Raw genomic sequence first — 9,822 nt, forward strand, 5'->3', positions numbered from 1 at the left:
ACTGATCACCTGCTAGGAGGAGATTCATTACACCTGCATATTTATTTTAAACGTTTAAACTCTAAATGTATTCAACGTTTTCTTTTCGTTAGCTGTGTATTGTAAAAAAAAACAATACAATCCGTAGAAACTTTATTGAAAACCTGTTTTTCTATATGCAAAATATCTACAGCTGTTTTTCAGTGAAGTTGATAAAAGGCAGCTGTTTATATTTTCCCGGAGGGCATTTATAGTAATGGTACATTTACAATATAAAATTACGCATTTAACAGATTTTTAAGTGCATTTGCTATGAAGGCCTGGCTCATAACGGTGGGAGGTAGGGCACGTACCATGCATATGTGGCAATTTTTAAATCAAGATTAAAAACCTATATGTTTGACAAGGCATTTCAGTATATTATCTGTACAGCGCTTTGAGGTGTTTCACGGCAGGCACTTTATTAATCCCTATTGCATTGCACATTGTATTGTAGCTGATATTAGTAGGCAGTGTTGGGAACATGACTTACAGTATAATCAGCTCATGAGTTAAACTCTTTGAAGTGGCCCAGGCTGGCACAGCAGGCGCTCAGTGGAGTTGTAAACTGCACCTCTCACTTTAGCTTGTGTTCTTTTACAATTTAACAGGCTTTGCGGATGACAGTGATGAAAGCCAGGGGGAGAAGAGAGAGTTGGGTGAGTAGCTGGAGGCAAGCAGAGACCCGACTGCTATTCAAGCCCTTTGCATCGGTGCGAAAATGAAACTTATGACTTTGTACTCGGTTTAATGTGCTAGCGGAGGGCAGGATTTGAAATGGCCGGGGTAAAGCGGGTAAAACGCTGTAGGTGTTCAAAGAAACATAAGCTTCTAAGAGTGGCTCACCTGTTAAAAGCACAGCGGGGTTGTGTGCAGGGTGAGTCATACAGCACAGGTTTGCATCCTAGCTGTGCAAAGTGGCCGGTTTCGCTGTGGATTCCGAAGGGAGCGTCGCATTGGCTATGGCACTTCCGTGGGTTAGGGAAGCAACCCTGCTGGCCAGGCGCCCAGTGAGCTCAAAAGCGGACACCAGCAGGGCTGGCCTTTTCCCTCCAGAGGCTGGTTGTTCGCTGAAATCCGCTCTCAAGTTCTTGGGTGTAAAAGAGGAAGCTGGCTCGGCCGTGGGATCGGAGGACACCACTAAACCTTCACTTCTCCTGAGCTGTTTGGGGAATTGCTGTGGTGAGGGGAAAAATTATTGGACATTTCAAATTGGGGACAAAATCGGGGGTAAAATAATTGGCACACTAAATTAAAATAATAAAAACATTATAATAATGTATCATTTAACACGTTTAAACATTTAAACGTTGCCATATTGGGAACGATTGAAACCAATCAGAAAAGCCATCATGAGAAGTCTTCCATCACTTACTGCATCATGTATTTGTGTATAAGAGTGTTTACAGCATTTCATTGTATATGGAAAGACTGAAGAAATATTGAATACGAAATAAATTGGCCTACGGTACACTGTGCATTTACTACACCTATATTTGGCCTGTGTAATGAAGTGGCATCTCAGACCAGTGAATTGAATAGTAAGGCAAGGGCTGGGTGCAAACTGCAAAAAAGAGGAACATCTTGCCGTTCAGCAACAAAGCAAGCTCTGTAGTGGAGAGGTAAGTACGGGTCTTATGCTGATGTCAGTATTATTAACTGATCACCTGCTAGGAGGAGATTCATTACACCTGCATATTTATTTTAAACGTTTAAACTCTAAATGTATTCAACGTTTTCTTTTCGTTAGCTGTGTATTGTAAAAAAAAACAATACAATCCGTAGAATCTTTATTGAAAACCTGTTTTTCTATATGCAAAATATCTACAGCTGTTTTTCAGTGAAGTTGATAAAAGGCAGCTGTTTATATTTTCCCGGAGGGCATTTATAGTAATGGTACATTTACAATATAAAATTACGCATTTAACAGATTTTTAAGTGCATTTGCTATGAAGGCCTGGCTCATAACGGTGGGAGGTAGGGCACGTACCATGCATATGTGGCAATTTTTAAATCAAGATTAAAAACCTATATGTTTGACAAGGCATTTCAGTATATTATCTGTACAGCGCTTTGAGGTGTTTCACGGCAGGCACTTTATTAATCCCTATCGCATTGCACATTGTATTGTAGCTGATATTAGTAGGCAGTGTTGGGAACATGACTTACAGTATAATCAGCTCATAAGTTAAACTCTTTGAAGTGGCCCAGGCTGGCACAGCAGGCGCTCAGTGGAGTTGTAAACTGCACCTCTCACTTTAGCTTGTGTTCTTTTACAATTTAACAGGCTTTGCGGATGACAGTGATGAAAGCCAGGGGGAGAAGAGAGAGTTGGGTGAGTAGCTGGAGGCAAGCAGAGACCCGACTGCTATTCAAGCCCTTTGCATCGGTGCGAAAATGAAACTTATGACTTTGTACTCAGTTTAATGTGCTAGCGGAGGGCAGGATTTGAAATGGCCGGGGTAAAGCGGGTAAAACGCTGTAGGTGTTCAAAGAAACATAAGCTTCTAAGAGTGGCTCACCTGTTAAAAGCACAGCCAGGTTGTGTGCAGGGTGAGTCATACAGCACAGGTTTGCATCCTAGCTGTGCAAAGTGGCCGGTCTTCGCTGTGGATTCCGAAGGGAGCGTCGCATTGGCTATGGCACTTCCGTGGGTTAGGGAAGCAACCCTGCTGGCCAGGCGCCCAGTGAGCTCAAAAGCGGACACCTGCAGGGCTGGCCTTTTCTCTCCAGAGGCTGGTTGTTCGCTGAAATCCGCTCTCAAGTTCTTGGGTGTAAAAGAGGAAGCTGGCTCGGCTGTGGGATCGGAGGACACCACTAAACCTTCACTTCTCCTGAGCTGTTTGGGGAATTGCTGTGGTGAGGGGGAAAATTATTGGACATTTCAAATTGGGGACAAAATCGGGGGTAAAATAATTGGCACACTAAATTAAAATAATAAAAACATTATAATAATGTATCATTTAACACGTTTAAACATTTAAACGTTGCCATATTGGGAACGATTGAAACCAATCAGAAAAGCCATCATGAGAAGTCTTCCATCACTTACTGCATCATGTATTTGTGTATAAGAGTGTTTACAGCATTTCATTGTATATGGAAAGACTGAAGAAATATTGAATACGAAATAAATTGGCCTACGGTACACTGTGCATTTACTACACCTATATTTGGCCTGTGTAATGAAGTGGCATCTCAGACCAGTGAATTGAATAGTAAGGCAAGGGCTGGGTGCAAACTGCAAAAAAGAGGAACATCTTGCCGTTCAGCAACAAAGCAAGCTCTGTAGTGGAGAGGTAAGTACGGGTCTTATGCTGATGTCAGTATTATTAACTGATCACCTGCTAGGAGGAGATTCATTACACCTGCATATTTATTTTAAACGTTTAAACTCTAAATGTATTCAACGTTTTCTTTTCGTTAGCTGTGTATTGTAAAAAAAACAATACAATCCGTAGAATCTTTATTGAAAACCTGTTTTTCTATATGCAAAATATCTACAGCTGTTTTTCAGTGAAGTTGATAAAAGGCAGCTGTTTATATTTTCCCGGAGGGCATTTATAGTAATGGTACATTTACAATATAAAATTACGCTTTTAACAGATTTTTAAGTGCATTTGCTATGAAGGCCTGGCTCATAACGGTGGGAGGTAGGGCACGTACCATGCATATGTGGCAATTTTTAAATCAAGATTAAAAACCTATATGTTTGACAAGGCATTTCAGTATATTATCTGTACAGCGCTTTGAGGTGTTTCACGGCAGGCACTTTATTAATCCCTATTGCATTGCACATTGTATTGTAGCTGATATTAGTAGGCAGTGTTGGGAACATGACTTACAGTATAATCAGCTCATGAGTTAAACTCTTTGAAGTGGCCCAGGCTGGCACAGCAGGCGCTCAGTGGGGCTATAAACTGCACCTCTCACTTTAGCTTGTGTTCTTTTACAATTTAACAGGCTTTGCGGATGACAGTGATGAAAGCCAGGGGGAGAAGAGAGAGTTGGGTGAGTAGCTGGAGGCAAGCAGAGACCCGACTGCTATTCAAGCCCTTTGCATCGGTGCGAAAATGAAACTTATGACTTTGTACTCGGTTTAATGTGCTAGCGGAGGGCAGGATTTGAAATGGCCGGGGTAAAGCGGGTAAAACGCTGTAGGTGTTCAAAGAATAATCTTCTAAGAGTGGCTCACCTGTTAAAAGCACAGCGGGGTTGTGTGCAGGGTGAGTCATACAGCACAGGTTTGCATCCTAGCTGTGCAAAGTGGCCGGTCTTCGCTGTGGATTCCGAAGGGAGCGTCGCATTGGCTATGGCACTTCCGTGGGTTAGGGAAGCAACCCTGCTGGCCAGGCGCCCAGTGAGCTCAAAAGCGGACACCTGCAGGGCTGGCCTTTGTCCTCCAGAGGCCGGTTGTTCACTTAAATCTGCTCTAGAGTTCCTGGGTGTAAAAGAAAAAGTATGCTCGGCCATGGCATCAGAGGACGCCCACTAAACCTTCAGTTCTCCTGAGCTGTGTGGGGAATTGCTGTGGTGAGGGGAAAAATTATTGGACATTTCAAATTGGGGACAAAATCGGGGGTAAAATAATTGGCACACTAAATTAAAATAATAAAAACATTATAATAATGTATCAATGAACACATTTAAACATTTAAATGTTGCGATACTGGGAATAATTGTATCCAATCAGAAAAGCCATCATGAGAAGTCATCCATCACTTACTGCATCATGTATTTGTGTATAAGAGTGTTTACAGCATTTCATTGTATATGGAAAGACTGAAGAAATATTGAATACGAAATAAATTGGCCTACGGTACACTGTGCATTTACTACACCTATATTTGGCCTGTGTAATGAATTGGCATCTCAGACCAGTGAATTGAATAGTAAGGCAAGGGCTGGGTGCAAACTGCAAAAAAGAGGAATATCTTGCCATTCAGCAACAAAGCAAGCTCTGTAGTGGAGAGGTACGTACGGGTCTTATGCTGATGTCAGTATTATTAACTGATCACCCGCCAGGAGGAGATTCATTACACCTGCCTATTTATTTTAAACGTTTAAACTCTAAACGTATTCAATGTTTTCTTTTCCACAGATGAAAGGGATTTGCTGGGGCAAAAGGGTAAACTGGACGGACTGGTGGACGATCTAGAACAGAAGCGTGAAATGGGTGAGTGTCCAAGCCAATCCCACCGCCAGGCACAGGCAGGCTGTAAAACTGCGTATTTTAAAGGCTCATTAAAAAAAATAGCAAATACGGATTTGGCATCATAAGTTGTTACCGGGATGTGGTTTTAGTTTATAGATTAAAAAAAAAGCCAATACAATCAGTAGAAATTTTATTGAAAACCTGTTTTTCTATATCCAAAATATCTTTAGCTCTTTTTCAATGAAGTTGATAAAAGGCAGCTGTTTATATTTTCCTGGTGGGGCATTTATGGTAATGGTACGTTCAGAATTTAAAATTGCGCTTTTGACAGATTTTTAAGTGCAGTTGCTAGAAGGCTTGGCTCATAACGGTGGGAGTTAGGAGGGCATTCAGGTACCATGCATATGTGGCATTTTTTTTATTAAATATATATTTCTGTACAGCGCTTTGAGGTGTTTCATGGCAGAAATCCCTATTGTATTGCATATTGTATTGTAGTTTCTATTAGTATGCTGTGTTGGGAACATGACTTACAGTATAATAAGCTCTAATGTTCATGAGTTAAACTCTTTGAAGTGGCCCAGGCTGGCACAGCAGGCACTCAGTAGAGTTGTAAACTGCACCTCTCACTTTAGCTGTGTGTTCTTTTATGATTTAACAGGCTTTGCAGATGACAGTGATGAAAGCCAGGGGGAGAAGAGAGAGTTGGGTGAGTAGCTGGAGGCAAGCAGAGACATGACTGCTATTCAAGCCCTTTGCATCAGGGCGAAAATGAAGCTTCTGACTTTGTACTCGGTTTAATGTGCTAGTGGAGGGCAGGATTCGAAATTGGCGGGGCAAAGTGTGTAAAACGCTGTAGGTGTTCAAAGAAACATATGTGATGGCAAACATGTATTTCATGATATCTAGAAATGTATCCTAAAGATTTTGGAGAACAAGCTTTGCTGTAGATTATCCTATCCTAAGGAATGTTATTTGTGTTATATGGTGTGGTGTTATGTGTGCTGTAGCAGATTCATAGTTTAGGGGTGTAGAAATTGGTAGATGAAGCTGTATAATTTGGGGGTAGTTTCAAGGGAACACCTTACTCACAAACTACAAGAGAACCCCTGCAGTACAATAATGACAAGGTCCCCTCTCTCTCTCTCTGTGTGTGATAGCGGGGAGTGAGAACAAAGGCCTACAAGGAAAGCGCTGGCGTAAGTATAAAAGCGTCACACTAAAAGAAATTTGTATTAATATAATGTATGCTGATGTTACTCACTATATATAATATTTACAACCCCCCAAACAACCCCCTTCCCCCACCCCCACCCTTTTATTGTGCTGAGAAATGTGTGGTTCTTCACTTTTCTATGCTATAGATAAATTGCTGCATCCTGGTACCTTTTCTGTAGGTCACATCAGTATCTGCATACTCCATATTGTTAAATACAAACAACCAAAATTTATTCAACAAAGGAAAGGGGGGAGCAGTGATAAAATTGCAAGAGTGTAAGAAATAGTATTTACTGAATTGCTCTCTCTTTCCCCTTTCAAGTTGGATGCAGACACGGTAAGAATTGTTTTATTCTCTATTCCCTAATTAAACAGTAGCTCCGTACTGTAGAAACTCTGAAGTTGGGTAGTTTGTAATAAGGGTAGAACGACTCCTTATTTGACCGAACAGTCGAGTTAAAATGGTTGAATATGAATTAATGGTAAAGAAAAGCAAAGTATGTTCTATGTTAGGGTTATATCCAAACACAGACAACTGATATTGCCAATTTAACACCTATCAATTTCGCTATTTTTTAGTAGAAATGTAAACCCTGTGTTGCTGTCATTCAAACCACAATTCCAGTAATTACTAAGATATAAAAGGTGGACATAGTCAGGTGGGCATATTATTAAAGATGAAATGAAATGGGGGCACCTCGTCAACAGAATAAATTATTGAGAAATGTCTAATAATAATAAACCTAGGGAACGTGCTGTCTTTAGAGCGACATCTAATGGACATTTAATCAAGGAATTAGTTGCTAGCTTTATAACATTAACATTTGCATTAAAAAAAAAATGTTTATAGAGTTTTTATATTGGTTTTAATCAAACTATGGTATTTATGTTTATATTTGAAATATTCCAGGTTACAGATCCACCACCTGCTACTATAGTAAGTAGAACACATCCAGTCCGTACTTGCTATTATTATTTTATTTTACTTTATTTTTATTTGTGTTGTTGTTGTTGTTTATTTTAATAGACACTACTCTCCAGCAAATATTTTGGCTGTATTGGCATGTATAATCTAACATGTTTTGTATGTGTTGTAAGTTATGGGGTTATTGAATGGTAACAGTTTATGGAATGTTTGATTACTCAGTATTGTGTTCTGGGCACGTCCTTCTATGCCTGGAAGTTTAATAAAATATCTCTATAAAACGTACTTACTTTGACTTTGACCAGTGTCACAACATTGTAACTGTGATGATAGACACTCACATGCAAGTCTACTTCCCGTGCAGCAGGTTAGGACCCCACCTGACACCACGTGGCATAGAGGCTTAGCGAAAGAAAGGAAAATTATATATAATAGTAAAAAAAAGTTTCTGTTTCTAAATTATCTACAATTATTTTTCCCCAGCTGAATCTTGCCAGCATTGTAAGTATATCATTGTATTTAAAAATATAGCTTCTCGAACATTTTAGGCAAACTGCTTCCCAGTCCCTTAGCGCTTACCACTAGGCTGTACAACCTCCCAGTCCTTCAGCTCTAACCTCTGTCACACAACTTCCCGGTCCCTCATCTCTAACCGCTAAGCCACACTGCTTCCCAGTTCCTCAGCTCCAACCACTAAGCTATACAACCCCATGTCCCCAAAGTCTAACCACTAGACTACACAACCCTGTCCCTCTACTTGAACCTTTAGCTACACAACCTCCTAGTTCCTCATCTCTAACCTCTAAACCACAGTGCTTTCCAGTTCCTCAGCTCCAACCACTAAACTATACAACTCCTCAGTTGTAAACCCAATATCACACTTCCCATCCACACTGCCTTTCATAAACATGAATTACTACACAGACTAACGTTTTATCTCTTCCCTAGATTATTACCGCCGCTGCACCGGCAACAGTATTCGTAAGTATTTAAGCACAATTTTTAACTCCACATATTTAGTCACAGTGACCCTGTTCAAATGAAGTCTATTAATATCCTAGCATTAAATACCATTAAATCTCGTAAAATTAAGACATGATTATCTGAAATCAGTTCTGCCCTGCATGAAGTTTTTTGTTTCATGCAAATTGATTTATCACTGTTATAAATTAGCAACTGATCAATAACGTGAATTTGTATACAGTGAAGGGGTATTGCTGCCAATATGTAGCAAGACTGAGTACCAAACTGGCCCGCAGTTTAACACCTGTGTAACTATACTTCAAGTGCAGTTTGTATGAAGACAAGACGTCACTAAACTCTCCCTTCTCCCCTTCTCCCTATCTTTTTCAGCTTATTGCTCAAATCGTGAGTATTGCACACTTGTCATTTGTCAGGAAACTTGCGGATGACATTCTTTAGTACAAGTTGTCAGAATCTAGGGGGTTCTGGAACTTATATTTTTACAGACATTTAGACAACCGTTTGTCCAACTGTGCTGAAACTTGCTAGACATTCTTTAGAACAAGTTATTGAGTGTGCCCACATATTTGAGCAATGGAGGGTATCTGTGGATGTCTGAATGTCATACTGTGGATCAAGGTAATGGTGATCTCGTTTTTCATGTGACTGCCCTTATAAACGTTCACCATAGCAAAAGCATAGCAAAGTGTTATAAAGGAGAGTTTAGCATTGTAAAGTATAGTAAAGCATATTAATAAACATAATAAACCAGGATACGAACTAGGGTAAACGAATAGTATAACCATGGGAAAAGCATGGGGAAGACAGCAGAAAATACTGTGGTAAACTCTTACAACTGAGGGTGCTGCTCAGTGCATGTCATAAAAATGTAAGAAATGTTGCAGAGTAGTTAAAGTGGCAGTGATAAAGGCTTTAAAGACTATTCTTACCTCTTATTGCACACATTCTCGAGGATCTTTTTGTTTCCAGCCTTTATTTTCACCCTGTTGAAGCTTCTTTAACCTGCCATCAAGACTTCTTGTGTAGCAGGTATTAGGATCCCACCTGTTCTCTACCAACTTTGCTGCATATCAGTTGAGACCCTAACACAAATGACCCAGGCACGGTACTGAAGCATACAAATGTACAATTTTAGCTGATTTTAATTTTCTATACTGTTTTTTCCTCAGAATTGCGTTTGCGCTGTTTAATGGGTAAGTGTCTTTTTCATTTCTTTGTTTGGTGTGATGTGATATTGTATGTACAGTAGTGCCAGCTTTATCCACTGTCTGTTAATCAAGACTATATTACATTAAATAATCTGATAAATACCAATTACCCAGAGTGCTATAAATTGCACTGGTGAAGGATTGTGCACTGAAGCTAATATAACAGGGCCGAGGCTGGGTGTGAACTGTCGTAACCACAATGAAAAAGAGCCGGGCTCGTCTGCATTTGTGGCTCTAGAGCTTTTAACCTCATCTCATCTCAGCAACAGGGGACACAATCCATAATGGCAGGGCATCACACAACACAGCTCGTT

The 9,822-nt window shown here is 40.2% G+C and overlaps 1 long non-coding RNA gene across 1 annotated transcript; it reads left to right on the forward strand.

Annotated features, from left to right (window-relative positions):
• The first annotated feature begins 3,985 nt into the window (after nucleotides 1-3,985).
• Nucleotides 3,986-9,497, forward strand: LOC117414669 (uncharacterized). Its single transcript, XR_009329287.1, has 10 exons — nucleotides 3,986-4,029; nucleotides 5,120-5,194; nucleotides 5,835-5,882; nucleotides 6,334-6,372; nucleotides 6,714-6,728; nucleotides 7,302-7,328; nucleotides 7,800-7,817; nucleotides 8,265-8,297; nucleotides 8,670-8,684; nucleotides 9,470-9,497. It is a non-coding gene; the product is annotated as an uncharacterized LOC117414669 (long non-coding RNA).
• The last annotated feature ends 325 nt before the right edge of the window (nucleotides 9,498-9,822 follow it).

This window comes from Acipenser ruthenus, chromosome 7 (genome assembly GCF_902713425.1).
Source record: "Acipenser ruthenus chromosome 7, fAciRut3.2 maternal haplotype, whole genome shotgun sequence".
Taxonomy (NCBI): Eukaryota; Metazoa; Chordata; class Actinopteri; order Acipenseriformes; family Acipenseridae; genus Acipenser; species Acipenser ruthenus.